General features: G+C 41.1%; 1 protein-coding gene across 2 annotated transcripts in view; it reads right to left on the minus strand.

The window, feature by feature from the left end:
• Positions 1-24630, minus strand: part of cpt1ab (carnitine palmitoyltransferase 1Ab (liver)) — a 151057-nt gene that overhangs the window by 96046 nt on the left and 30381 nt on the right. The window lies entirely within an intron of this gene.

Below are 24630 nucleotides of genomic sequence, written 5' to 3' on the forward strand. Positions count from 1 at the left end.
CCCACCAAAGGAATCACAAACACCTGTGACGCCAAACATGATGGTGTCCTGAAATGGACATGGGAGACCATGTAAAAAAAGTGTCATTTCTACATAGTGTGACCAAAGGTGTGCAAGTACTCTTAAAATAAAGTCTGTAATATGCACTGAATTGTTTAATTTGTAATTTTAAACTGTGGAGCAGAGGGATAAATCATGGAGGGCACTACCTTTATATATAACTAGTCATTTAGCCCGTTACAATAACGGGTGCTAGAACAGTAGTACATAAGCATTAGTAGGAACAGTTTATATTAAATGGGCAAGGGACTTTGAACTCATTCTTTTTGTTGGTCGTATTTTTCTTTCTTTCAGCCTTTCTTTTGTTGATGTTTACTTGCTGAGCTGACCGTTCTTCGTGGGCTGCCGCCGTGTATTGTGTGTCTTTAATTTTCTGTGACAGTAATACTGTCTTGTACGGCTCTATTCAATAAGGGCGCGCACAAAAAGGCGAGCTTCAAAAGGGCGACCTCAATTGAGCGCGGCGAATAAAGGCGTTCGTAGATAATTTAGTTCAAATGGCTCTGGAATATGTGAAAAGCAACAAAGGTGCAGATCTTTATTTACGCGCGCCTTTATTCGCTGCGCCCATTTGAGGTCGCCCTTTTGAGGCTCGCCTTTTTGTGCGCGCCCTTATTGAAGGATACCGTCTTGTACATCCGCTGGCTTGTACGTCCGTAATATACCTTTAATTTTCTCTGGCGGTAATACAGGCGTGCGCGTCGGTAATATGCCTTTAATCTTCTCTGACAATAATACTGGCTTGTATGTGGCTGTAATATGCGTCACTGTATTGTGTACCTTTAATTTCCTCTCGCAGTAATACTGGTTTGTATTTCCGTAAAACGCCTCTAACTTTCTCTGACAGTAATATCGCACGTCGCACCGTGCCCCACGCATGCACACTTCATCAGAAGACACCCACACATGGACACCTGGACGCACATAGGGATTTTATATATATATATAGATATGCTACCGTGGCTGTCCATTTGTCTGTCTAGGATTTTAAATCGCCTGTAGCTCGCAAACCGTTTAACCTATTGACCTGAAATTTGGTACACATATACTACATGATGTCTACTATCTGCTTTGCTGGTGATGATTGACCTCCAAGGTTATTCCTCTTTTTATTTTTATTTTATTTTATTGTAGAATCAACTCTCGGCAGTGGCCAGCAGGGTGGCTGTGTGACACATGCATACGGGCGCCGTTCTCATCCTTATCACCTTCGCCGTTACTTCCCCTACCTTTTCATATCATAAATCATTCTTGAGGCAGATTGAAGACTTAAGTGCCAGCTTAAGTGAAACATTAAAGAAAACGTACTAAGTGATTACCACACAAACACTGACTTAATCAGTTTTAGCACGAAAAGATGCTAACGAAAGAAGAGAAGAAGCGGGCCGCTAGGGTGGAGAACAGAACAGCTGCTCAGGAAGCAGCAAGCGCATCAACCTCTGAGCAAACAAATGCTAAATGTACAGAGAAAGAGGAGGAAAACTAGGAATGGTCATGTCAAGTGTATTCACTGCATGTTATTGTGCAGTGCGCCGTTACTAGTTTTTACATAATTTGAAAGCACTATTTCTAATGAATGCAGCCAATTTGCCAGTGCTGCAAAAAGACACCTAAGTGAGAAAATTGGTCCAAAATGTAGTATTACAGGTAACCCAAAGAAATATATTGACTCTTTTCCAGAGTATGCTGCAATGTAACTGTTGTGATACAATACTAGATACAAAATGGATAAATGTTTGATGGTATTCCAAAAGTTCCATCCCATTCCTACAAGGTAAGTAATACAGATGTGTCAAGGCAAGGCTGTAATACACACTACTTACGATGTCCAAGAGTGGCGGCATATTGCATGTTGATTATCAAATGAAAGTCAGAATTTAATATCAATATTAAAACTATAAACACTTGACAGTAGAGTTTTACCTAGACAGTCACACAATATATACTGTATGAAAAACTCTAGACCCATAATAAAAGCAGAGTAGCAGTAGGAACAAAGGAATGTCAGGACCACTTTGTGAGAGTCTTGAAAGCGACTATCCACCCAGATTTACTGAAGGATAGATAGATAGATAGATAGATAGATAGATAGATAGATAGATAGATAGATAGATAGATAGATAGATAGATAGATAGATAGATAGATTCCTAGTTTCTTCATCATCGCCCTCTGCCAAACACACACTTGACCAATAATTTTGGCTGCATGTTTAGTAACCTGTTGGAGCTTTTTAAAAATTTTGACCACAACATCAGGTAATGAAACTGAAAGTGATGATGCAGCAGTAAAAGGACAACAAAAGATTCCTGTCACCATTTATGAAGGAGATATAAGCACTGATATTATTTAGAACATATTTTTTTCCATTAATATTCCACAGCATCAAGTTCCTGGTGTGCAAATTATGGATGACCGTTTTTGATACCTTAACACCTCCTTCCTAGTGATGAAAGTCAAGTTGTGCCTGTACTGTATTTTTTTTTTCAGGAAACTGAAAACTACTAACCTGTCTCAGCAATTTTAATAGCTGCTCAATTGAGAGCTTACTAACAAATTATGTAACAGCATGGTTCAGCAGTTGCTCCATGTGTGATCAAAAAGGAGGTGGTAGAAAAGCTGCCCAATGCACCACTAATGTTCAGCTACCACCCATACAAGCTGTTTGTGGAGATTCTTTAACAACACCCAGGATATCACCCATCCCAACCACGGACTGTTCTCCCTAATGCCATCACAGAGATGTTATGGGAGCATATAGGCCTCAGCGTCAAGGTCCTGGAACAGCTTCTTCCCCAGAGGTGTCATCATGTTGAACGCTGCTTCACTCCATAAATAGATGTTCACTTTTAACATTTTGCAGCATTACGGTACTTCCTGACAGCTCACAGTACTTCTTTCATTGTGTCTGTTCTGGTGCTTTTATGAGCAATGATAATAAATTCTGAACTATTTATATTCAGTCATTATTGTGCTTTTATGTGCAATGATAATAAATTCTGAACTATTTATATTCAGTCATTATTGCTACCTCCTCCCCCAGAACAATGCAGATTGAATATACAGATTTCTGCCTCATAAAGTCAAATATCATTTCTTTAGCCTTGTTAACATTCACAGAAAAGAGCTTATTATTGCAGCCAACAGTCCACTTGATTTAAGTAACGGCATTGACCCTCTTCAGGCATGTGTCCTACAACCATAGTATCATCAGTAAACTTGACAACAAAACTATGGTCACTGTTCTGTCACCAGTCACTTGTATAAAGTGCAAATAGTAAAGCCCAAGTCATATTACATGACCTTTCCAGTGATTTTCAGTCACAGATTTCATTCTCATAACCTTAGGGAGTTAGAGGCAGTTACAATGTGCCTCCCTTTACTCTCAGTCATGTAATCTGACATCCCCAATCCGCAACTTGCCTCGATAAAATCAGACAGGTTTGTTTTTTTTCTTAAGTCATAGGGGCAGGATTTTGTGAGTGCTGACAACCAAAAGTGCTCACCAAGACATATCATGCATTTAATGCAGCTACAAGAAATAAGGAATATGGGTGTTTGGACCTGACGAACATAAGACTCATTAGAACGTTAGAACAACCTAGACGAGAACAGGCCATTAAGCCCAACAAAGCCCACCACTTCTATCCACTGAATTCTTCTAAAATAACATTAAGTCGAGTTTTGAAAGTCCCTAAAGTCCTACTGTTTACCACACTACTTGTCACTTATTACATGTGTCTGTGGTTCTCTGTGTGAAGAAAAACTTCCTAATGTTTGTGTGCAATTTACTGAGTTTCCAAAGTGTCCCCGAGTTCTTAATGAACTCATTTTAAAGTCACAGTCTGGAGCCACTGGACTAATTCCCTTCATAATTTTAAACACTTCAGTCAGGTCTCTTCTTAATCTTCTTCTCCTTAAACTGTAAAGGCTCAACTCTTTTAATCTTTCCTCCTAACTCATCCCCTGTAGCCCTGGACTCAGCCTAGTTGCTCTTCTCTGGACCTTTTCTTGTGCTGATGTGTCCTTTTTGTAGCCTGGAGACCAAAACTGCACCCAATACTCCAGATGAGGCCTCACCAGTGTGTTATAAAGCTTGAGCAGAACCTCCTGTGATTTGTACTCCACACATCAAGGTGCTATATAACCTCAAATTCTGTTAGCCTTCTTAATAGCTTCTGAACACTGGCAGTTGATAGTGCTGAGTCCACTACGACTCCTAAATTCTTCTACTTTCGATTTTCAGACCTCCCATTGTATATTGAAACCTAACATTTTTACTTCCTACATGTAATAACTTCATATCTGTTTACATTAAATTTCATCTGCCACAAATCTGCCCAAGTCTGTATGCTGCCCAAGTCCCTCTGTAAAGATTTAACGGATCTGAGATTATCTGCTAATCCATTTAGTGTGATATCATCTGCAAATTTATCTAACTTGTTACTTATGTTCCCATCCAGATCATATAAATCATATATATATATTGTAAGGTTTCTAAACTCTTTTGGCACCTACCCCCCACCGGGACGACTCACCAAAGAACGTCCTGAAGTGCGATTGCCACATCTATGGAAGAGAGCCTATCAGTTGCTGGGGCAACCACAGACTCTGAGCACTGTAGCAGCTCTCTGTGAACACAAATCTAAGTCGATCACAGTCACGCTGTGCAACAGTGTTACTTGGCCACTAACCTGGCCACGACCCTGACTGAGTGCTGTGTCTGTGTATAGCAGAGTGGTAGATCCCGCTACCATAAATAACCCTGCTGATTCTGTTTCAAGCTGAATAAACTCTGGATTTCCTAAAGTACTGAAACTCAGCCTTGTGTTTTGGGGTGCAAGACAGGGACTCACACATCACAATATAAAACAGAAAAAATAGAAAATAGGCAGAGATGGTGGCTGAACTGTAAAGCCTTGGCACAGGCACCGGGTCTGTCAGACAGTGTCTTGCTTCACAGGGTTCTTCTCCTGGCTTGGGTTCCAAGTCTAGTTTCATGTCTTTCTTTGTGCCACTTCTTTATGTTAAAGCTGCTTTTGTCGATTATGTGCATTGTTCTTGTGATTTTGTCTTTAGGCTACCTGTGTTACGTACGTCCCATGTGTTTTGTGGCTGGTCCTCCCAAGAGGCAGGGCAACCCGCCAATTAGGGCCAGGAACTGCCCTCTACTCTACAAATGCGGAGGGTATTCCACAGTTCTTGGTGGTTCATTTTGAACGTACCAGGGAGTTGGCGCGTTTACTTGGGACTTTTTTATGTGCTTTACGAATTACTAGACTTTTGACCTGTTTGCTCTGTTTTTGACCTTGCGCCCCTGGATTGCCTTTTGTTTTAGGCAACACCATTTCGTCTTTTATGCTCTACGGAGCTTGCTTTTGTTTCAGAGCATTTTTGTGGAAGTGCATTTTTTTTTTTTATTTTATTGGCTCCTTCAGGTTTCAGCCACCTGCAGAAATGCTTGATCTGAGTAGTTTCCATAATAGACAGGATGGGCAGACTTACTATTTAAAGTGCAATTAAATAACACTAGCTCTGCAAAAATGAGAATTAATCTTCCAACCTCCATCTTAAATCCAAAATATCATAAATCCTGAAATACAAAATCATACAAGGTACTCTGGTTCCCTCCCTAATGTTAAAAGATGTGTGTTTCTGTGAATTGGCACCTTTAAATTGGCATGCATACGTGCGCTGTACAGTTGAAGCTGCTATTCCCAATGACCACTCAATTATCACAGCAGTCTCAGGAAACTAATGAATAGATGAATGGATAAGCTAAAAAATGGACATGTCCTAGCTATCATGTTTTGATGGCCTTTTGTAGAGTTGCTTATTGTTTTCTTGGTTTTAACCAAGCTGCAAAAGAATGCAGGCTCCACAACAGAGGCACTAGTATTAAGTGGTTGAAAATTGCATAATCTGTGGATAGATTACTCCATAACCTTCAGGGTGAGCTTAACTCATTGTTCGCACTGACATACTAGAGTATTCAATGTCAACTGTAAAACTTGCAAAACAGCCAAGATACTAATGTGACAAATCCAGTTATATTTGATGGTCATATCTTTAATCGAACCTAAATTGTCCCTAGTGTGTGCTTGGTGTGTGGGTGTGTGTGCCCTGTGGTGGTCTGGCGCCCTGCCCGGAGTTTGTTTCCTGCCTTGCACCCTGTGTTGGCTGGGATTGGCTCCAGCAGACCCCCGTGACCCTGTAGTTAGGATATAGCAGGTTGGATAATAGATGGATGGATCTTTAATCGAACTACAAGTTAATGGAAGTATACATTGTCTCCAGGATAAGAAAGTGCAGTCTACTGATACATAAGAAGCGTTACTTTTTCACTGAATTAAGTTTTTATTCTGAGCATGTCATCTGTTTCCTAGAAAGGGATTAAAGTTAGAAAATCTCTGTCAGTATGGATTAAAGAGAGAGAAAGATTTGTAAAATGATGAATGTCTAAATCTATTCCGGGGGCCGTTTCCCACATACATACTTAATATTTGCTAAGGTGATGAAGTAAAACGTAACAGCATGTTGATCATGTCCAGCCACTTATCCACCTGTGTACATTTCAGAAAATTATTTGCAACCTTTGTCCCCAAATCCTTCAAGAGCACGCACACACTACATATCGTACGTGCAGTAGTCACACAAGCACTCCAGGTTAACCGGTACAAATCTTTGCCACTGGAATTTCAATCACTAAGTGTCTAAAGGTCAGCCTTTTTACGCAAGTGGCCTAACTGACCTTTTTCTCAATTTAAGGTCACCAGTTCCCTTAGCAGCATGCCTTTGAAACTGGAATGAGGTGGACAGTCAGAGTCTTTAGATGAAACAAATAAAGGGGAGGACTTGCAAACACCTTGCTGAGCATTAGAAAACGTTTGTCCAGAGCTACTCTGTGTAAATGTCAATAGCAATGTACTGCTCACTTGAATGTACTTATTTACAAAAATTGTACCAAAAATGCATGTGTTTTGCCAATTGCAAGCATATAACTGGAGGACTTGATGTGTGCAATTTGTGACACAAGTAATATAAGATTTTTTTCATGAATGTTTATGATACAGTCTGCTGTTGTCCAGCGTTGGTCACCATAGACACCTATTAGAGTGGGTATATGAAAGAATCACCCCCTTCAAAAATATTCACATTTTGTTGCATTACTTTGTTACTTTGCTTTATTTTGTTGCTAAAATGAAAATACACAAAAATATTTTTTTCAGTTTTATTCCCTCGATACAACCTATAACCATCCAAGTCAAAGACACAATAGCAACAGTTCACAAAAATAATACAGTATATACTCGCGAATAAGTTCTCCCGCGGATAAGTCAGGACTTGCTTTTACAGTATAATTTCTCGTATTTTATAATGTCAGTCGTATAACTCGAATGCAGAAAAGTCACGCTATTGGTCAAAGAGATTATGATATGCTAACGCCCACCTGTTAGAGTAACAACGGGGCACACTGTCTTATTTTTTTTTCTATGTGGGTGCGGCAATGCGCTGTATCAGCGTGGGCTCCTAACCCCTCTCTCTCTATTTTGTCAACGTGACCACATGGTAAAGCCCAAACTATTCCGAAGCAACGTTTGCACTGATTTGTGTTTTTGTTTCTCACCCCCTCATGCACTTTTATCGTAAGAGCATCCCTTATCTACAATGGAGCGTTCGAACAGAAGAAAATATGAAGCTGGTTTTAAATTAAACGTTGTTGAAGTAGAAAAAGAAATTGGTAACTGTGCTGCTGCAACAAAATACAAGGCGTCTGAGAAACTGATGCGAGATTGGAGGAGGCAAGATGTAAAAAAAAAAATACTAAGTGTCGAATTTTTGAACGGGCGTATAAGTCAGGGTCAATTTTTTCGGGTTTCAAGACCCGACTTATATTTGAGTATATACGGTAATAATAAATAAAAAAACTGATAAAATTTGAATTGATAAATGATCATCACCCCCCCCCCCCCCCCCCCCCCCCCCCCCCAAACCTGTGTCAGTACTTTGTAAAACCACATTTTGTTTTAATTACAGAACTGAGTCTGTTGGGTTCCTTCTGTTCCAACTTTGCACATCTTGACTGAACAATATGTGCTCACTCGTCATTACAGAAATGTTCAAGCCGAGTCAGACTGGACGGTGAACTGCTGGTGGACTGCAAACTTCAAGTCATTTCACAGATTTTCCAAAGGGTTTAAGTCTGGGCTCTGACTAGGCCATGCAAGGACATTCACTTTTAGCCACAGTGTGGTCAACTTTGCTGTATGCTTCGGGTCATTATCATGTTGAAAGGTGAACCTTCTTCCCATCTTCAGCTTTCTGAAAGAGGGCAGCAGTTTTTCTTCAAGTTTTTGACAATATTTTGCCCCAACCATTTTTTCTTCTACCCTGACAAGTGCTTGCTCCAGTTCCTGCTGCAGTGAAACACCCCCACAACAGGATGCTACCTCCTCCATGCTTAACAGTAGGTATGGTGTGTTTTGGATAGTGAGCTGTATTGGCTTTCCGCCAGGTGTACCATTTGGCGTTGAGACCAAATAAATCAATTTGAGTCTTATCTGACCATAACACCTGTCACACACGTGCGAATGGGAGGCAGCTGAAGGGCTCGGATGAGGATAATTCCACGCCAGACCAGGGAGTGGCGAGGTGCACTAATCCTTTCTCTCTTAATACTGCAGACCAGTTACGGGAAATCCCACCTGGCCTTGATGATGCAACTTCCGGTTCCAGTCCCAATGATGTCACTTCCTCTACTATTCCTTAAAGCCACCATCTTTGCCTCATCCAGGCACTTCTGTGTTGGACTCAAACCTGTACACCATTTAATCTAAATTTTGCAGCCAGGAAACAAAATACGGGTGGCTGCCCCAAACCTTTTTATGGCTCCTGTCTATTCATATGATACACCTTTATATACTTGGCCTCTGAGTGATCAAGGTGGCAGAGCTCAAATGAGACTTAATGTGGCATTAGTTGGGACGTGGCGTTTTCTTGCAACTCTCCAGTACAAGCCATATTTGTAGAGCATTTGTGATATTATTGTCACATACACACAATAACTACTCTTTGCCATCTAGTGCTGCAACTGCTTCAAAGTTTCCCACTCACCTATTGGTAGCCACTCTGACCAGTTTCCTTATCACTCTTCCATCCAGTTTGGAGGGACGATCTGATTTAGGGAGGGTCTTAGTAGGACCAAACACTTTCCACTTCTTGATTATGGACTCCTATGGATTGATAAAGCTTTGAAAATATTTTGTATCTATCTCTTTACTTGTGCCTGTCCACAACTTTATCCCTGAGATCTTTTGAAAGTGCGTTGCCATCCACAGCTCATTGTTTACTTTCAGTTGGCTGTTTTTATGCTGAACCAATCATGATTACAGATATGGAGAAAATGATAACCGATTGAGTTTACAGGTATGGGTGAGGGTGATCCTTTATCAGTCTCAGCAATTGTTGTTTTTTATTTATTACTAGCTGTGTAGGCCTGTGCTGTAAAAAGCACAGGATCCTAGAAACTATTGAGGATTCGTTTTCCACAGTTTCACATCGCTTGTGCATTAGCGGCAGGAGGAAAAGTAAAAGGGACACCGTTTTGCCAATGTTAGCGGCAAAAGTGACTTTGTCTTTCTTCTGAGGTTTCGTTTTGCTGACGTGCTGGCTTCACTTGTGTGTTAGCGGCTAAGCGAGTTTTCTGTTTCCTCGGAGTTGAAGCCCTTACCCCGACTCCATCTCTCACTTCCGGGCCAGACAGACACACACACTTCCTTCCACGCATAGACATTTATAGATTATTTTTCGAATTGTTGCTATTATATCTTTGAATTGGATGTTATTGGCTACATCAAATAAATAGAGCTGAAAAAAATAAATTTTGTCTGTGTTTTCATTTTAAGCTATAATGCAGCAAAATGTGAGTATTTTTAATGGGGGTGATGCTTTTCTATACCCACCTACGGCCACGTCCTACTTTGAATATGTAGCCTATTTCACACCTAGTGAGCACGAGCAGTTTTAACAAAATTTTAAAAATAAATTATAGTTAGATTTCTGAGATTTTTTCAGGTGAAGAAGACACATATTTTTTAGGTAAGGTAGCCATTTAAGATAAACAAAGACAAACGTTTTGAGTTACCATGGTGCCAAAGAGTGAGGACGTGTTGTTATGTTTATGTACGTATGTTAGATGTATGGGTGTTGTATGCAAGTAATGCTGCATTCCATTTATTTTGGAAGTCGGAATAACGTCACACCTGAGTTGACCACGTTCCAGTAAAATACTCAAAAAACCAATATGGACACCTCCAGGAAAACCTTTGTTGTGCTTGATTTTTCAGAATACAGACAACAACTCAACAAGCTGATAATAACATAAAACATGGTATTTTGTGCATCCAAACACCATAGCAACATGTCCACAGATAGAAGTTGAAAAGAACTGTGTATATAACTGATTTAATGAGATACAAATACAGTAAACAGTAGTGCTAATAAACAGTATAATATTGCAGCAATATAGGATTTGTGGCTGGGTTTGGTGAGGCTCTCATGACTTTCCAAGTAGGAAATCCAACTTGTGGGGGCATTCCAGTTGAAACTTCCTACTTGGAACTTCCCAGTTCAAATAAAAATATTATTGTACTCTGTACATGAGACAACCAAGGTCTTACTGTATATACATAGAAACATATTATTGCAAAGCAGTAGTAATTATTTCTGAATGAAATAGTTCCACTGATATCATATGTAATCTGATATGAAGGGTTTTCATTACTAAACATTGCAAAGATGAATAGGCAATTCACTCATCACTCACTTACTCATTCATCACTGTTTCCAATTCCACTGTAGTACAATATAATTCTGGCTTGCTGATAGATAGATAGATAGATAGATAGAGATAGATAGATAGATAGATAGATAGATAGATAGATAGATAGATAGATAGATAGATAGATAGATAGATAGATAGATAGATAGATAGATAAGGCACTATATATAATAGATAGATAGATAGATAGATAGATAGATAGATAGATAGATAGATAGATAGATAGATAGATAGATAGATAGATAGATAGATAGATAGATAGATAGATGTGAAAGGCACTATAATAATAGATAGATAGATAGATAGATAGATAGATAGATAGATAGATAGAAGATAGATAGATAGATAGATAGATAGATAGATAGATAGATAGATAGATAGATAGATAGATAGATAGATAGATAGAGTCCCAAAAGGGTAATCTACCTTTTTACAAGAAGAGAGAAGCCAACAAGGCATTTGAATGGTGTATTGTCATAAGTATTTTCTCTGTGGTCTTCTAGGCCAGTAACATCACTTCAAGAAAGGCCCAGCAAATCAACAAGCCAAATAAGAAGGCAGGCTCAGCTAAAGGGTGCACTCTGGACCTGCTGGAGGTAGTAGTGGAGGTGAGGATAAAGACAAAACTGAACAATGCTGTACATCCTCTCTCTGACAAACTAGTACTGAGGACTTCCAGCCAATGAACTATTCAGCAGAAGTGTGTCAAGAAATGCTACTGGGCACAAATAGGAGCAAGCCTTGAAGAAACTGTTTTACTGGCATTATATTTGAAATTTTCTATTACTGGTCACTGCGATGAAAGATCACACCCAATGAAGAGAGTATTGATTTATTTATCAAACTTTATAATTACTAAGATTTTTTTTAAATAATTTTATTTCTCGATTGGTTTCCTCCTCTTACTTTGTGAAGAATATCGGCTCGGCTCTTTTTGAGTGCCTGAATTGGAGTTTCCGGGCCAGGCCTACTTTGTATTGTGAAGTATTTTTTGAGTTTCATGAACCAGCAAACACAACAGCTGCACTGCACTTACATACTGAATATCAAGTTGCTAATTAATGTAACATACATCTTTTAGATGTGCAAGGAAAACCCATACAGACATGGGACAAACATACAAACTTCACACAGACAGTGACAAGGCACGGGATTTGAACCCAAGATGTTGGGCCTTTAAGGGAGCAGCACTGATCATGCACTCCCATTCCAGCACATCATACACGAAATCCAAACCATCAATCATGTGGGACATCAGTTCAGGAGCTTAGTGTCACTTTTAGAACTGCAGGCTAGCAGTTGCTGTGCCCTTTATGACCCTGGGTAACTCACAACCTAGGCAGTGGAGGCTGATGGCTTAGGTGCTGCCCCCAACTCACTAGAAACAATTTTACTAGAGCTCTGGGCCTATAAGGAGTGCCGAGACTTTGTTCAGTACTGAAACACACCATATAAAATAAATAATACCTCTTAGTACTTCTGTTGTTTTAGTTAATATTTAGTTAACATGCATTAACACTTCTGCCTTGCTGCTCTAGAGCACTGGGTTAACATTCTAGCCAAGGTTATCTTCTGGGTGAAGTTGGCATGCTCTTCCGGTAGGCACTCTGAATTGATTTTTTATAAGTAAAACTTAAAGTTTTGAGTGTGCATTCTTTATGAAAGGCTGGCATTCCATTCAGGATTGGTTCCTGATTTACACCAAACAGGACAAGCAGAAAAGCACAACTATAAATGCTGATAATCAGGCAGCAAAGTACAAACGAGCAGCTGCCCTGCACAGAAAAAACAGACAAGGTGGCGATCTTCATGGAAAATGAAATGCGTTTTGAACAAGAAGATGTTAGCAAGTGACCTCCTTGGGTACACAGACTTCTTCCTGTTCTGTCAGCTTCTTCTTACTCCTCACAATGTGGTATAAAATACACGGATTATGAGGAAGTCAGGAGTGGCAGAGAAGTACGTAAGAGTTGTACAGGATATGTACGAGGGACGTGTGACTGTGGTCGAACGAATGTATTCAACGCGGAGGTGGGATTACATCAGGGATCGGCTCTGAGCCCTTTCTTATTTGCAATGGTGATGGACAGGTTGACAGGACGAGATTAGACAGGAGTCCCGTGGACTATGATGTTTGCTGATGACATTATGATCTGTAGCGATAGTAGAGAGCAGGTTGAGGAGACCCTGGAGAGGTGGAGTTATGCTCTAGAGAGGAGAGGGAATGAAGGTCAGTAGGTACAAGACAGAATACATGTGTGTGAATGAGAGGGAGGTCAGTGGAATGATGAGGATGCAGGGAGTAGAGTTGGCGAAGGTGGATGAGTTTATATATTTGGGATCAACAGAACAGAGTAATGGGGATTGTGGAAGAGAGGTGAAAAAGAGAGTGCAGGCAGAGTGGAATGGGTGGAGAAGAGTGTCAGGAGTGATTTGTGACAGATGGGTATCAGCAAGAGTGAAAGGGAAGGTCTACAGGACGGTAGTGGAGACCAGCTATGTTATATGGGTTGGAGACGATGGCACTGACCAGAAAGCAGGAGACAGAGCTGGAGGTAGCAAAGTTTAAAGATGCTAACATTTGCATTGGGTGTGACGAGGATGGATAGGATTAGAAATGAGTACATTAGAGGGTCAGCTCAAGTTGGACGGCTGGGAGACAAAGTCAGAGAGGCGAGATTGCGTTGGTTTGGACATGTGCAGAGGAGAGATGCTGAGTATATTGGGAGAAGGATGCTAAGGATAGAGCTGCCAGGGAAGAGGAAAAGAGGAAGGCCTAAGAGGAGGTTTATGGATGTGGTGAGAGAGGACATGCAGGGGGTGGGTGTAACAGAGCAAGATGCAGAGGACAGAAAGACATGGAAGAAGATGATCCGCTGTGGCAACTCCTAACGGGAGGAGCCGAAAGAAGAAGAAGAATTGTTGAACACTTACATACATAAACTTCAAAGAACGGGGGTTGGAGGAAGGATGCTGGTGGTAAAATAAATTCAATATTGTAGAGAACTGGGGTGTTTCCTTTGAGGTCAGATCTCAATGTGCCACTAGGCTCCAGTTCACATAGCTAGTCCCGGGTACAACATAAGCCAGAAGCGACGGCATGCTTTGGTCAGTTTCAGTGCTTGCACAGCTCAGTAAAAGGGTTACAGACAGAACACAGAGGAGGTAGACATTGTACATAGTTGACGATTTTATTTCTTTTCACGTTTTCTTATCAGTACAGTGCTTAAAACAATGAGTTGATTCCATTGGACATGTAAACGTGCAGCTTGTAAACTTCAAAGATGAATATAATAAGTGAAAAGAAACCACGATTCAGTGTACAATGGCATGGAAAAATGTGGGCACCCTTGGTTTAAATGTTTGTTACTGTGAATAATTAAGTGACCAGAAGATGGCCTGATCACCTGAACCATCTCATCACCAGAACTTTTGTATGCCACTTATTATTGCTTTTGATCAAACCCACCAAAACTTTGTAACAGTACAAGATTCCACATCAAAGCATTACTTTCAGATCTGAATGAAGCTACCACTTTTACAGGATCTGATACAGAATTAAATTATATGTACATCCAAAATTCCCCTTACTCCTACAAGTTACGTGTTTGAATTTAAAAGAATACACTTTCCTATAAAATTGTGTTTTGCAATGATCATCAGCAAAATTAGCCAACATGTGTTTTTTATTTGTCAATATTTGTCGCTAATAATACTGCAGCAAGTAGGCTATGGTAAGAGGCCAATCATCTTTTTGGATCAGTGCTGAGAAGGAATCACGCAGAGAAATGGGTGCTTGCCAGTTAATGCAAATTAACGTCACTAACATAAGCGAAGTGGAAAGCGGAAAGTTCAGCGAAGCTCATAGAAGATGTGCTAAGCAAATGCACTTTAAAGCCCAAGTGTGTACCAGACACTGTGGGTGTGAGCTTAGGAGAAGAGGTGGCCTCAGGTCCATGAGGAGTCCTTGGTCAGTTTAAATGCTAGCACATCTCAGTTAAAGGGTCCCCCGATGCCAGAACAGAAAACAGGGTGCACAAGGTCCATTAGTCATAATATTATTTCTTTTCATCTGATCTGTTCATGGGAGTCCAGTGTGTCTTTATTACGTCTCTGATTAATGCCCTCCTTGAATAGTCTGTGAGTTTTGGTGGATGGCCTTCCCTTGTCAGGTTTGCAGGGGTGCCATATTCTTTCCATTTAATGGTTGCTCTGTGGGATATTCAGAGTTTAGGATATTTTTTTATAAGCCAACCCTGATACTTTTTCAAAACTTTGTCTCTGACCCGTTTGGAGTGCTCCTTGGTTTTCATATTGCTTGCTTAGTAGCGTTTCAGAACAGGTCTATTTAAACAGATAACATGTGACAGATCATGTGGCACTTTGATTACAGACAGACAGACAGACAGACAGACAGACAGACAGACAGACAGACAGACAGACAGACAGACAGACAGATAGATAGATAGATAGATAGATAGATAGATAGATAGATAGATAGATAGATAGATAGCCTGCTTAGCGCCCGTCACTCTGCCACGGATGTCAAACTGTCCAGCTCCGTGCCTACAATAGAGTCTGTCTTCCTCACCAGTTTGTCCAGGCGTGAGGCGTCCCTCTTCTTTATGCTGCCTCCCCCAGCACACCACCGCATAGAAGAAGGAGCTTGCCATAACCATCTGATAGAACATCTGCAGCATCTTATTGCAAATGTTGAAGGACGCCAGCCTTCTAAGGAAGTATAGTCGGCTCTGTCCTCTCTTAGGTGGATCCTAATGAACTAATGATGTGACATATGAAGTTCATTGGTTGGACCAGAACTTACTTAGGGGTTTCATAGCAAATGGGATGAAAACATATGCACTCACAACTTTCCACTTTGTACTTGTTTTTTTACTAGGGGGCTGTGCCCCCTGCTTGCTTCACTTCCTAACCCCCGTGCGGCCAGTCATTTCGTATCTCTGCCCGCTCGCGTATGGGTAAGCAAATGTACAATTTAAACAGATTGTTATTTTCATGGGAACTGTTACATATGCATAATAGAACTAACTATTTTACATTATAGCGAGTAATTAACCATAGTTAAAAATAGTAAAACGTAATGAATTGAAATAAAATTATGTTTCATGTTGCATTAGAGGTATTCGTTGAGTTATACGTTTTCGATCTATTTGGCTTTGAAATTAACATGCAAATACTTTTTAAACTTCTGTCTTTGATATTTCCGCCTATCAAAACTATTATCAATGACAATTCGTCACATGTTGGTTTATTATAAATGCGACTGTGATCTTTCGGATTCATATAGAAATCCAAGAAAACTTTGTTGTCCATGTTTTGCAGATAAATTTAATGTAAAGTGCGATACTTTTGGACATATGGATTTGTATTCATTACTGGCTGTAGAATTTTTAATACATCTGACCGTTTAAATGTTGCATCGCTACTCCATGATCATAACTATAAACCTAACCAATTTAAAGTTTCTTCGAAATTAAACTTGTCGTAGCTTTAATTGTTGCGGGACCACAGATTCTCATAACCTATGGTCCTGAATTGTGTAAATCTACGTTTTTGAGCATTGAATGTTGCGATCACGAACAGATTATTGTAGATTCTGACATTTTGCCTGTAGTGTTTGTGGATTTCACTTTCACCAAACAACATATATTTTATTTCTTGCGGATAGGCCTCTTCATTGGGAAGAAACACTACTTTTCCCTAATATCAACACGAATTAGACGATCTACAAGTCTCTGACTTCAACTTTAAAGCCGAACAATATCTACATACTTCTGTCATATCACCTATGTCCATATTTTCGATCTCTTTCCGCTGTTCCATTATTTCACCAAGTAATACTTTCTGTTTGTTAGCGCTTATGCGATCTTTACTATCAGTTTGAGACTTTCGAATTTTAGTACTTTCATAATCTCTAACCTGCTCTGCATGTGTATCTCACTAATGTTTTTGAACCTCTTTATGACATTCTACTTAGTCTTCTACTCTTTGTCTTTTATTTCCAACCCCGCTTGGACCTGCTAGGTTTTCAATTCCACTTGTTCTGGGCTGATTATTACTTTCCATATTTTCTGAATTTGCACTTAGATTATTATTGTTATTTTTTGAATTCTTTTCTCTGCAACACTTTTGGGCCTCTTTTCGAAGTGCTGCCCTTTCTTCTTCTTTTAGTCATTGTCTAAAAATACTGTCCAGAAAAGCTTCTTTAAAGGATGAAACTGAGGACTTTTCATAAACGACTTTAAATGAGGAAAACGTAAAAAATTTATAATAGGTGAGAGCGCAGGAACTGTGTCTGACAAAAGCATTCACACGAAAGAGAGTTGAGTGGACCGAGGGCGTGACTTGAAAAAATCTCATGGCAAAAGTCTCGTCTCAAGATTTCCTTTTATAATAGAGGGATATACGGATATACTGTATATATGCAAGGTATTTTATTTTCATTCCACCTCAACAATTTGGACTATGTTGTTAAGTCCATTACATAAAATCCAAATTTTAATTTCAAATTGTAATGCAACAAAACAAGACAAACACCGAGAGGGGTGAATACTTTCGTAAGGTATTGTGTGTTCTCTGGAAAAAGACTTTAATTTTTAGAGTATTTTCATAAACTGGACCTACTTTGTGTTTTATATTTACCACTAATTTAGACCATTTTGCAGAGATCTATTCTCACTTTTCTGATGATCAGTGTCAAAAAAGCCAAATTAAACCCCTGCTGTATAAACATAAAATGTGAAAACTTCCAAGGGAGTCAATATTTTTATAGTTAGTGTAAGCCTGTAAAAAAAATGAATGTACTGGTTTAATGCAAAATAAAGTACAAATATTAGCAGCAGCTTCAAAGGAGCTTGATTTGCCACCCCATTTATTAACAGATGTTTGTGTTTCTAAAAATCTGAAGAATTTGTCGTCAGCAGGGAACTCAAAATGAGGCCATCTCATCAAAACCTGCACTGGCTACCTGGCCTTAAAATAAACAGAGAAGCAATGTTGGAAAACCAACTGCATTACGAGATCAGAGATCTTGTTTTTTTTTCACAGACTCAACAGCCTAACAAAAGGGATTTAGATGTGAGTGCTAAAGTAAATGTGTTTACGGAAAAGTCTAACCTTAAAAATCCTTTAAATGCTATTTGAACAAACATTTTCCAAAGACAGAGATTCCAACTCACGTGCTTATAAAATTACAAATCATTCATAATCAGCTTGCCTACCTGTTTGTAAATGAACAAAGTGCGATGATTCTGTCATAAAACGTTCCAGGTTAATGGGTGCAGTGGTGGCACAGGTCCAGCTTATCTTTCCAGTGATTCATTTATTAAAAACAAAACTTATCAGGAATGGTTGCCCTTCCAGGAACCGGACTTCTTTGTTGTTACATAATAGATCACAAGTTTACAACTGATGCAGTTTACTCTGCGGACTTCAGGAAAACATAAAGATAAGGATGACAGGGTGCTGGAAACTCTTTTTTTCATTCTCAGAATTCCACATTACATCTCATCTTATCAGCCAATCCGACTCGTTTCCGCAATTTACCCAGACTCATTCTCTCTACTATAGGTCACCTCTCATGGCATCATCAGAAGCAAAACGATACCCAACAACAGTAAAGAACACCAGGCCACTGTAGAGCACCCCAACTCACATAATTACACTCGGCTTCAGCAGAGACAATTCAGAGTCACATACAATGCCTTTAAAAGCGTATTCATCCAATTTTTACACTTTATTGTTATTGTGGCGGGTGGCCGGAATCCTTACCTGCCCAGTACACACAGAGTGTGGAAGGACAGGTGAAGAGAGTATTTTCAGGACACTTTCTACCCCGGGCCAACAGATGGCAGCCCCCTTGGTTTCCAGAAGGGCAATGGGTCATGAGTATGAAAGCTCAATCCCGTTGGAACCCATGGCAACAGCCAGGGTGCGCATGGACCTTTCCAGGGCCTTATTTGGCCACACTTCCATCACACATCTAAGTGTTTGCCGGAAGAAGCTCGTAGGGCACCTGGAGTCCTTCCAGGTGCCCTATAAAAAAGGGCCAGTCCCACCATTCAGGGGTCAGAGTCAGGAGGAAGAGGACAAAGCCGGAGGAGGAGTAGAGGCAGATAGACTGGTGGCAAGAAGGGACTGTGTATTGGGGTATTGGTCATTGGTGCACTGTGCTGTGGGGAGCAGGGTGAAACGCTCCCCAATTGTAAATAAACGTGTGTAGTGTGGCAAAATTTGTCTCCTGCCTGTCTGTGTCCGGGTGTTAGAGTGGCTGTATGCGTCCCCGGTGGCAACACAGTGTACAACATTGAATCACAGTGGATTTAGATTGGCTTTTTTGACACTTTTCAAAAGAAAAAGACACTTTATCGTCAAAGTGAAAACAGATTCAGCAAAGTGGTCTAAATTAATTACAAACACAAAACACTAAATAATTTATTTCACACTCTTCACCTCAATCATTAACGGTGCAGCCAATTAGCTTTTAAAAGTCATAGAATTATGTAATTGCATAGTCAGCCGTCTGGGGTGTTAATTTGATTAATAACAATAAATAATACTTCTTTATTTTTAGAATGGAGAAATGGCAGAGCGCAGGTGTGCAAACTGATAGAGACCTCAGCACATAGATTCAAGGCTGGCATGGCTGCCATCTACTAAATACTAACTTGAAGGCGGAAGAACTTATTTTGTGTTTTATCTTAATTTTGGCCACTTTGCAGAGATCTGTTCACATTTTCAGAATTAAGGAATCTTTTTCTGTTGGAATTAAATCCACTGTGATTTAATGTTGCACAACAATAAAATCTGCAAACTTCCAAATGGGTGAATGCTTTATACAGGTACTGTACTAAGCCAACTCATATGAATTTGGCCTGTGGAAGAAAGCAGTGAGTTAGGAATTAAAACCTAATCTCTAATCTCTGTGACCTATCTACAGTGCATGCAGAAAGTATTCACAGCGCATCACTTTTTCCACATTTTGTTATGTTACAGCCTTATTCCAAAATGGATTAAATTAATTTTTTTCCTCAGAAGTCTACACACAACACCCCATAATGACAACGTGAAAAAGTTTACTTGAGGTTTTTGTAAATTTATTAAAAATAAAAAAACTGAGAAAGCACTTGTACATAAGTATTCACAGCCTTTGCTCAATACTTTGTCGATGCACCTTTGGCAGCAATTACAGCCTCAAGTCTTTTTGAATATGATGCCACAAGCTTGGCACACCTATCCTTAGCCAGTTTCGCCCATTCCTCTTTGCAGCACCTCTCAAGCTCCATCAGGTTGGATGGGAAGCGTCGGTGCACAGCCATTTTAAGATCTCTCCAGAGATGTTCAATCGGATTCAAGTCTGGGCTGTGGCTGGGCCACCCAAGGACATTCACAGAGTTGTCCTGAAGCCACTCCTTTGATATCTTGGCTGTGTGCTTAGGGTCGTTGGCCTGCTGAAAGATGAACCGTCGCCCCAGTCTGAGGGTCAAGAGCGCTCTGGAGCAGGTTTTCATCCAGGATGTCTCTGTACATTGCTGCAGTCATCTTTCCCTTTATCCTGACTAGTCTCCCAGTTCCTGCCGCTCAGAAACATCCCCACAGCATGATGCTGCCACCACCATGCTTCACTGTAGGGATGGTGCCTGGTTTTCCTCCAAACGTGACGCCTGGCATTCACACCCAAAGAGTTCAATCTTTGTCTCATCAGACCAGAGAATTTTCTTTCTCATGTTCTGAGAGTCCTTCAGGTGCCTTTTGGCAAACTCCAAGTGGGCTGCCATGTGCCTTTTACAAAGTAGTGGCTTCCGTCTGGCCACTCTACCATACAGGGCCTGATTGGTGGATTGCTGCAGAGATGGTTGTCCTTCTGGAAGGTTCTCCTCTCTCCACAGAGGACCTCTGGAGCTCTGACAGAGTGACCATCGGGTTCTTGGTCACCTCCCTGACTAAGGCCCTTTCTCCCCCGATTGCTCAGTTTAGATGGCTGGCCAGCTCTAGGAAGAGTCCTGGTGGTTTCGAACTTCTTCCACTTACAGATGATGGAGGCCACTGTGCTCATTGGGACCTTCAAAGCAGCAGAAATTTTTCTGTAACCTTCCCCAGATATGTGCCTCGAGACAATCCTGTCTCGGAGGTCTACAGACCATTCCTTTGACTTCATGCTTGGTTTGTGCTCTGACATGATCTGTCAACTGTGGGACCTTATATAGACAGGTTTGTGCCTTTCCAAATCATGTCAGTCAACTGAATTTACCACAGGTGGACTCCAATGAAGCTGCAGAATCATCTCAAGGATGATCAGGGGAAACAGGATGCACCTGAGCTCATTTTTGAGCTTCATGGCAAAGGCTGTGAATACTTATGTACATGTGCTTTCTCAGTTTTTTTATTTTTAATAAATTTGCAAAAATCTCAAGTAAACTTTTTTCACGTTGTTATTATGGGGCGTTGTGTGTAGAATTCTGAGGAAAAAAAATGAATTTAATCCATTTTGGAATAAGGCTGTAACATAACAAAATGTGGAAAAAGTGATGCGCTGTGAATACTTTCCGGATGCACTGTATGTCAGTATGCTGTGGAGCTTCAGTTTATGCAAAGGTGTCAAAAAAGTCTATTGTATTTTTACACAATTTACTGTGAGCTACAGTACCTTACAGTCTGCATAAACATTGGTGAATTATGTCATCTGGCTGCCCCTTTATTAGCCTCTGTTTAGGCTTTGCTTTCTGTAGCAATATTTTCCCTACCAAATTACATCTTCATTTCTTTCAACTTCTCTTTCATGCAGTGTGGTGAAACAAGTCAAGGGGGTGTTAATTTGTGTTAATCATTAATGGTTTTAATGATTTTGGCACATCCTGTTTTAGTTCAGGATGGTGTAGGGCCACACACACACACACACACACACACACACACACATACACAGGAAGGCATGCGCTAAGGTTAATAAATGACTGCCAGTCAACAGCAGTGTGCAATCAGGAGGCACCAGCTGTGCGTGAAGTGAAATAAAAAGGAGCGAGGTTAGCGCAAAGGGGATATTTGGTTGAATTTAAAGCAGAGAGTGAGAGCGCGATCGCAAATGGCAGGGCTAACAGAAAGGGGGATGAGTTGGGCAGCATCTGACTTATTAATCTGTGTAGAAAGGGATGGAGGGCTGGGTGATGGCACAGCAAGCCGACTACGCTCTCCCGAGTGGCATAGTGGAATAGCAGCACAGGCGAGAGGAGGAGAGGCTACTGGACCTGGTTGCTCTTGGGGTGGCTGTGTTGACCATCAGAAGTGGCAGCTCCATAAACTGTAAAGTGTCCAGCAGAGGAGGCAGTTCAGGTCTACAGTGACCACAAGGCATGAAATTGATTTTACCTCTCCACTTTAGATTTTAAATATTTATGGGATTTCTAGTATTGTCACCAATTACTTTTACCAGCATGGACTGTATAAAGTACTAGCCGCCCCCCGCGGAGCAGTGAAACAGGATAGTGAGGAGGCCCTGCCCGGCTCCCCACTCCTGATGTCACACTTCCCCTTCCCCTCGGCCCGCAGCATCTGTCTTGGATTAGCGCGAATATATCGCTCCTGCAAGCAAACTATGATTCTTAGCGAGATGAGAGAAGTCGCTAAATCAACCAAAACGTTCAAGCAAACTCTAGAAAAAACCCGATCTAAATCCGTTAAGTAGTTCTCTCATCCGCTAGCTAGGCAGAGGTAAGGAACGCCCCGAGGCTGGCGCGTGAGTGAGGAGGGCCCCACCCCCCTCCCCTCAGCCCGCTGCATGTCTCTCGGATTTACGCAAATAAATCGGTATCACAAGCGTGCTATGATACATAGCACAATGGGAGAAGTCGCAAAATCAACAGGAATGTTCAAGCAAATTATAGAAAAAAAAAATGGCACTAAATTCGTTAAGTAGTTCTCTCGTGAAAAGCGGACAGACATACAGACAGACAGATAGATAGACAGATGTTGGATTTTATGTATACGAGGTGAGACACAAAAATAACTGGACTGGGCTTGGGGCTTTCCTGGAGGTTGGCTGGACGTGAATCATAGAACTATATCCCCCTCCTACACGCCCTCTTAAACCGCCGACTGGCTAGGTACATCCTGTGAAGAGCCCAGTCAGTATTTGCACAGCAATCGCTACACGAGTTGCCGCAACAATGTCGGGTGAAAAAAATTGAACAGCCAGACAAGACAAGGCTCCTGCATGCAATGCTTTTTCCGTAAAGCAGTTCTTGACTGACAAAAAATTCCTGTCCTCAAACATCCTCCCTATTCACCCAATTTAGCTCCCTGTGATTTTTACTTGTTCCCAAAAATCAAAAGTGACCTGAAGGGAACACATTTTTTCTTCAAAGGATGAAGTGAAGACCGAAACGGCAAGCCTGTTGCAGAGGCCTCAAGCAAGAAGACTTCCAGCACTGTTTCAATCAATGGAAGATACGTATGGAGCGGTGTAGAGATTGGGAGGGGGAGTATATAGAAGGTGACAGTGTTTAGAATGCTGTAATTCATCAATAAATATCTTTTTTTTACCAACCCGGTTATTTTTGTGTCTCGCCTCATATAGAGATTTATTTATTTGATCTATTTATTGCATTGGGTGTTTATTGTATCTGTGTGTAGAGGGTGCAGACCTATAAATACCTGAGAGTGCAGCTGGATGATAAATTGGACTGGACTGCCAATACTGATGCTCTGTGTAAGAAAGGACAGAGCCGACTATATACTTCCTTAGAAAGCTGGCGTCCTTCAACATCTGCAATAAGATGCTGCAGATGTTCTATCAGACGGTTGTGGCGAGCGCCCTCTTCTACACGGTGGTGTGCTGGGGAGGCAGCATTAAGAAGAAGGACGCCTCATGCCTGAACAAACTGGTGAGGAAGGCAGGCTGTATTGTAGGCATGGAGCTGGACAGTTTGGCAGAGTGACGGGCACTGAGCAGACTCCTGTCAATCATGGAGAATTCACTGCATCCACTGAACAGTATCATCTCCAGACAGAGGAGCAGCTTCAGCGACAGACTGCTGTCACCGTCCTGCTCCACTGACAGACTGAGGAGATCGTTCCTCCCCCACACTATGCGACTCTTCAATTCCACCCGGGTGGGTAAACGTTAACATTATTCAAAGTTATTGTCTGTCTGTATACCTGCATTGTTATCACTCTTTAATGTAATATTTTCTTCATCAGTATGCTGCTGCTGGAGTATGTGAATTTCCCCTTGGGATTAATAAAGTATCTATCTATTTAAAATTATGGCAAAAAAACAAATCATTTAAAATATGAACTTAAATGTCACTCCACTGAGCTTTTCTTAAAGAAGAATAAGAGAACAAATAAAAGGACTACCTAATTAAACAATAACATAACTGGTAGTGGGCGGCACGGTGGTGCAGTGGGTAGCGCTGCTGCCTCGCAGTTGGGAGACCTGGGGACCTGGGTTTGCTTCCCGGGCCCTCCCTGCGTGGAGTTTGCATGTTCTCCCCGTGTCTGCGTGGGTTTCCTCCGGGCGCTCCAGTTTCCTCCCACAGTCCAAAGACATGCAGGTTAGGTGGATTGGTGATTCTAAATTGACCCTAGTGTGTGCTTGGTGTGTGGGTGTGTTTGTGTGTGTCCTGCGGTGGGTTGGCACCCTGCCCGGGATTGGTTCCTGCCTTGTGTCCTGTGTTGGCTGGGATTGGCTCCGGCAGACCCCCGTGACCCTGTGTTC

Source organism: Erpetoichthys calabaricus, chromosome 2 (genome assembly GCF_900747795.2).
Source record: "Erpetoichthys calabaricus chromosome 2, fErpCal1.3, whole genome shotgun sequence".
Taxonomy (NCBI): domain Eukaryota; kingdom Metazoa; phylum Chordata; class Cladistia; order Polypteriformes; family Polypteridae; genus Erpetoichthys; species Erpetoichthys calabaricus.